The following is a 5937-nucleotide window of genomic DNA, read 5'->3' on the forward strand; positions in this document are numbered from 1 at the left end:
TTTTCCTCTAACATTTTGCCTTTTGTATTATATATATCATATCTGATTTTCCTTCTTTCTACACTCTTTTCCATATCTCTCTCTTCTGTCTTTTTGTATCTGACTCTAGTGCTCCCTTTAGTATTTCTTGCAGAGCTGGTCTCTTGGTCACAAATTCTTTCAGTGACTTTTTGTCTGAGAATGTTTTAATTTCTCCCTCATTTTTGAAGGATAATTTTGCTGGATATAGGAGTCTTGGTTGGCAGTTTTTCTCTTTTAGTATTTTAAATATATCATCCCACTGTCTTCTAGCTTCCATGGTTTCTGCTGAGAAATCTACACATAGTCTTATTGGGTTTCCCTTGTATGTAATGGATTGTTTTTCTCTTGCTGCTTTCAAGATCTTCTCTTTCTCTTTGACCTCTGACATTCTAACTAGTAAGTGTCTTGGAGAACGCCTATTTGGGTCTAATCTCTTTGGGGTGCGCTGCACTTCTTGGATCTGTAATTTTAGGTCTTTCATAAGAGTTGGGAAATTTTCAGTGATAATTTCTTCCATTAGTTTTTCTCCTCCTTTTCCCTTCTCTTCTCCTTCTGGGACACCCACAACACGTATATTTGTGCGGTTCATATTGTCCTTGAGTTCCCTGATAGCCTGTTCAAATTTTTCCATTCTTTTCCCTATAGTTTCTGTTTCTTTTTGGAATTCAGATGTTCCATCCTCCAAATCACTAATTCTATCTTCTGTCTCTTTAAATCTATCATTGTAGCTATCCATTATTTTTTCTATGTTTGCTACTTTATCCTTCACTTCCATAAGTTCTGCGATTTGTTTTTTCAGTTTTTCTATTTCTTCTTTATGTTCAGCCCATGTCCTCTTCATGTCCTCCCTCAATTTATCGATTTCATTTTTGAAGAGGTTTTCCATTTCTGTTCGTATATTCAGCATTAGTTGTCTCAGCTCTTGTGTCTCATTTGAGCTATTGGTTTGTTCCTTTGACTGAGCCATATTCTCAATCTTTTGAGCGTGGACAGTTATCTTCTGCTGCTGGCGTCTGGGCATTTATTCCGATTTCTCTTGGTGTTGGGCCCAGCAAGGTTGTAATATTTTTCTGTGAAATCTCTGGGTTCTGTTTTTCTTATCCTGCCCAGTAGGTGGCGCTCGTGGCACCCGTTTGTCTGCGGGTCCCACCAGTAAAAGGTGCTGTGGGACCTTAAACTTTGGAAAACTCTCGCCGTCCTGGGGGTTCGCTAGCCGAAACGGCTTGAGCCGGCACGGGGTCCGAACGCAGGGAGGGTTGCTGGTCGCCGCAGCCAGGGAAAGAGCCCGTCCGAATTTCCTAGTCGGCCCTGGGCAACAAGCGTGGCGGGAGGGCGCCAGCGGCAGCGGCCCGCCCGAGAGAGTGCACGTTCCCCGGGAGTCACGGGTTTGGAAGGGGCCTCCCCCACCCGTCACCGTTCTCCGCGGCCTGGGGGTTTCCGATCCAATTCTCTCAGTTGGTCCGGGGGCTGCGCGTGGTGTGGGCGCCAGTCGCCTTGGTTTCAGGGGACCACCTCTCCAATTCTCCCAGCCGGCCCGGGAAGGGGGAAGGGAGTAACTCCGGCCGCTTGCCACCCCACCCGGTAAGGCCCGCGCGCCTTGGCGATCTCACCCGAGCTGCTTCTCTCAGCCAGCCAGCCGTTCCAGGATGGGGTACGCTGTCTTTTTTTATCTCTGTTGTGGCTTTGGGCGCTTTCTGTATCATTTCTACTCCCCTAGTAGGTGTCCTGGAGAAGAAACTAAGATCCGCGCGTCTTACTAAGCCGCCATCTTCCAGGAAGTCCTGGCAACCTATTCTTATCTCATGGATGCAATCATTTCTCTTGTCTCTGGGGATTAGTGGCATACCCAATGTATTTGACACTTAGAGCTATCATATGGTAAATTTATTTTCAGTAATAATTATGGAAATTAGTAATAATAAGGCTCAGAAAAGAAACACAGTGAAAATTCTCAGTTATTGAGCTTTGTATGATTGTATTAGTAAAAATAAGCAAATAAAACTTTAGAGTGCAAAATGTAATAAACACCTTTTCTTTTTTATTGATTTATATTTATTTCAATTTTAAACATTTTATTTTGAAATACTTTCAAACTTACAATACAGTTACAAAAGTAATATAAAACCCAGAGAACTCCAAATGTCACAACAAATAATTAAAACCCAGAGAACTCCCACAAATACTCCCATCCATCTAGACACTTAGATCCACCAAGTTTAACATTTTGCCACATTTTCCATGTCTTTCTATTTATCTATCAGTTTTTCAGTCCATCTGTCTATCCATTTATGTATCTCTGTGTCTGTCTATTTATTAATAATTTTTTTAACATGAGTGCAGGTTGGATACATAATGCTCCTTGAACACTTAATATTGCCATGTACATTTCCTAAGAACAGGTCATTTCCTTATGTATCAACCTTAAGTGTAGTTTATCAAATATAAGAAATTTAACATTGATAGAGTTTACAGTCTATATCCCATTTTTTCCCTATATCCCAATAATGTCCTTTTGAGCCTTATCTCCTCTCTTGTTAGCTCTCATGCAGGATCATGTACTGCCTTTATCTGTATAGGCCCAATATAATTACAGGAGGAAAGCAGAAGATGTGGGAGAACCAGAGATGACAGTTTGAGAAGAACTCAGCCCAATGTTGCTGGCTTTGCAGATGGAGGAATGGGCCTACAAGCCAAGGGATGCAGGCAGCCTAGAAGCTGGAAAAGCCAAAGAAAAAGATTCTTAGAGCCTCCAGATGGAACGCAGTCTGGTAACACCTGGATTTTAGTCCAGTGAGACCTATTTTGGACTTCTGTTCTACAGAACTATAAGGTAATAAATTTGCATTGATTTGAGCCATAAGTTCATGGTAATTTGTTACAGCAGCAATAGCAAACACATACAGATTTTGATACCTGGAAGTGGGATACTGCTCTAAAAAATAATTACAAAATGTAAAAATGGCTTTGAAATTTGGCAGGAAAGATGCTGGAAGAATTTTTAGCCTCATGATATAAAAAGCTTGTCTTGAACAGATTGTTAATAAAAATATGAATATTAATGACTCTGCTTGTGAGGACTCAGAAGGAACATGGGAGAGGAAACCATTGTGAGGATACTTAAACCAATATGATCAGACCAGTGGTGGAAATATGGATGCTAAAGATGCTTCTGGAGAACAGGGCCGGGTGCGACACCCACATGGGGCCATGGATGTGACTGTGGACCCACTGCTGGACCACAAGGGGCATGCCGGCGGCTCAGGCAGAGCTTTGAGAAGCAACCTCAGGCCTCCTTCCCCACCATTCCTTATGATTTTACCAGCATCTAAAGACACTTCTATAGAGGAGAGCCTCAGGTTGACAAAGGAGATGAAGTCACAATTACGCTGTCAAATATCCCCAGATACACACTGCCAATGACCGTTCAAGGGGAACAAATGATTGTATCAAAAAGACATTAGTTTTCATGTACTGGAAAAGCTCAGTAGCAGCATTCAGGTCAAGAAAACAAGAGTTGAGCAGAGCAGGAAAATCCAGGCCCGAAGGGAAGAGCTGTCCACTCGTCCCCCACAGCTATCACAGCTGCCACCACATCCACCAACTATGCCATTCACAGCTCCAACGAAGCCTCCAATTGGACCCAAAATTTGTCCTTTGAAAAATAACCACTTGACCCTCAGCTGGATGACAACCAAAGGGAGGTGAAGGTGACATTATCAAATAGATGAGCAGCTGCAGTGGGAGCAGCTCCGTAGACTCTGGGAGCTCCTGGGGCAGCGATGAGGACAGCTCCAGCAGCAGATGTAAGGACACTGCCCTGGCCTCTCCTCCACCACCACAACAGGTCTGCTGCCACCAACGGAGCCAGCCGGCTGCAGGGAAGAATCAGCTCATCAATGTTCTCAAAATGACTTGCAGTTCTGGAAGTGACAGTGATGACTAGAGCTGGATCTTTTGGAATCTACTTTTTGGTGCACAAATATTCTGCAAGTACAGGCTCCATGAGCCTGGAGTCCATCATCAAGAGGAAAATGCTACGGATCAGGGACTGTATTAGGAATTTGAGGCTCTGGAGAGCTCAGATATTCAAATCTTTAACTGAGAGGTGATGGGTGGTTTTCTCATGTGCGTTTTGAACCATCTCATATTTCAAAGTTTAAATGGATCTATAGAAGACTATGGATCTATAGTCTTATCTGGATGACATCATTAATGAAAAAACAAACAAATGTGTGCTGGTCTAGGTTACCCAAAGACCATGTCTTCACCAAGCTGGTGATTCAGTTTTAAATCTCAGTTTGGCCAAGTAGTCTGAATGAGTGAAATGAAACAGTCTTTGAGCGGTTGAAGAGGGAGGGAAACCTCAACCTACAGCATAAAAGAATGTTAAGACCACATTAAATTGTTGATACGAACTGGTAAGGAAGTTTTGCCTGTCCTAGCCTGACAAGCCTGTAGAAAACTGCCCTTCAGGCCAGAGTCCTAGAGTGCAAGCAGCGTGGGAACCTAGCCCCCTGCTAGTTCAACTCCCTTGTAAATAAGGAAGGGGAAGCTGGTTTGTGGCAAGCCTGCTGACCCAGCCAGGCTTTACCCACTGTTCTCGCCTTTGAATCTCCTTTGATGGAGCCAGAAATTCTGATACATGGGACTTTAAATGTACGTTGGAGTTTTTACTGGATCCTAAAAGACAAAACACACTGGGTGCTTCCAACTCAAATTCAGATCCAGACAGTCCCTAAACACGTGATGCTGGATGAGCAAATTAAACCAGTAGCCACTGTGCTGACACATGTGACTAGATTATATCTGGGCTTTTAGTTCTGCATTGCTCCGTTCTAAGGGTTCTCCATTCATTGGATTTTAGCAGGGGGTGGGGGTGGCAGGGAGTGTGGCAGGGAGTGGAAAAGAGGTATAGTGAAGGAACCTCTCTAAACAAGTGAACCAGCAGTAAGTTTCCAAAACATGGACTCTAGATAGGAATGGTGCTGTATGAAATTAGCACATTTGTTGATAAGATTCATGCTTTTGTACCGCTTTTTGTACCTGACTTCCAGATTGATTTGTATTTTTATACACAACTAGAAGAAAGTCACAAAACTGCTTTTTGCAGTATACAGTTTCTGAACAAATCTGTTGTTGCAGGTCACTAGTAAATGTTCCGTATTGAGTGAATGTGTTTAATTCACTCTTAAATAGTATGGAGTAGTCCATTTCATTGGTCTGAAAGACTGTACCCTGGTAAATTTCCATCTTCTTTGGTTCAATGAGTATCAAAATGGTTTTCTTTCCCCAGGTCCCTCCACACACATGGCTCCTCCCTGCCCCCCAGTGGAGGGAAGCATTCTGGATGATCCTTACTGGGGGCTATGGGTAGAGCTGGCCATATAGAATCAACTCTGTTTCGTCCACATGGTGATCCTGGTGAGCCGGGGATGTGGGCGGGATGTGGGAACCCGTCGTCCAGCAGCACGCTCACACCACTCTACTCAAGCAGAGGACAGGGCAAAGTTCCCTGTGTTGGATTCTTAGCCCATCGTGAGGTTCCAATTAGGAACTTTTATATATTGAATTAACAGTTGATTTAGAATTCCTTGGTGATGATGACAAATCAGGGAATGTGAATTCATGATTGGGAGAATTGATTTGTTACTGGATGCGGGAATTGTTCACTGTTCTTAACTTGTTCAAATTATTAACTTGAACTAAACATATCCATTACATTATTTTATTTTTTTGACTTTTTTCTCCCAAAGTCTTCATTTACGTAAAGAGACCTGTGGATTTAGCATGTTGGGTCAAGAAAGTTTTTTGTATAGGAAGTGCCTGCATATAGCACTGGACTTGGTGAGTCAAGTTCTCCAAGCTTCAGACCTCCTTTTCCTACGTGACTGCAAAGTTAATCTCTATACAGCTTCA

The 5937-nt window shown here is 43.0% G+C and overlaps 1 pseudogene; it reads left to right on the forward strand.

Moving 5' to 3' along the window:
- The first annotated feature begins 2708 nt into the window (after positions 1 to 2708).
- LOC143687273 (ELL-associated factor 1 pseudogene) lies at positions 2709 to 4116 on the forward strand (annotated as a pseudogene).
- The last annotated feature ends 1821 nt before the right edge of the window (positions 4117 to 5937 follow it).

Source organism: Tamandua tetradactyla, chromosome 1 (assembly GCF_023851605.1).
Source record: "Tamandua tetradactyla isolate mTamTet1 chromosome 1, mTamTet1.pri, whole genome shotgun sequence".
NCBI classification, from domain to species: Eukaryota; Metazoa; Chordata; class Mammalia; order Pilosa; family Myrmecophagidae; genus Tamandua; species Tamandua tetradactyla.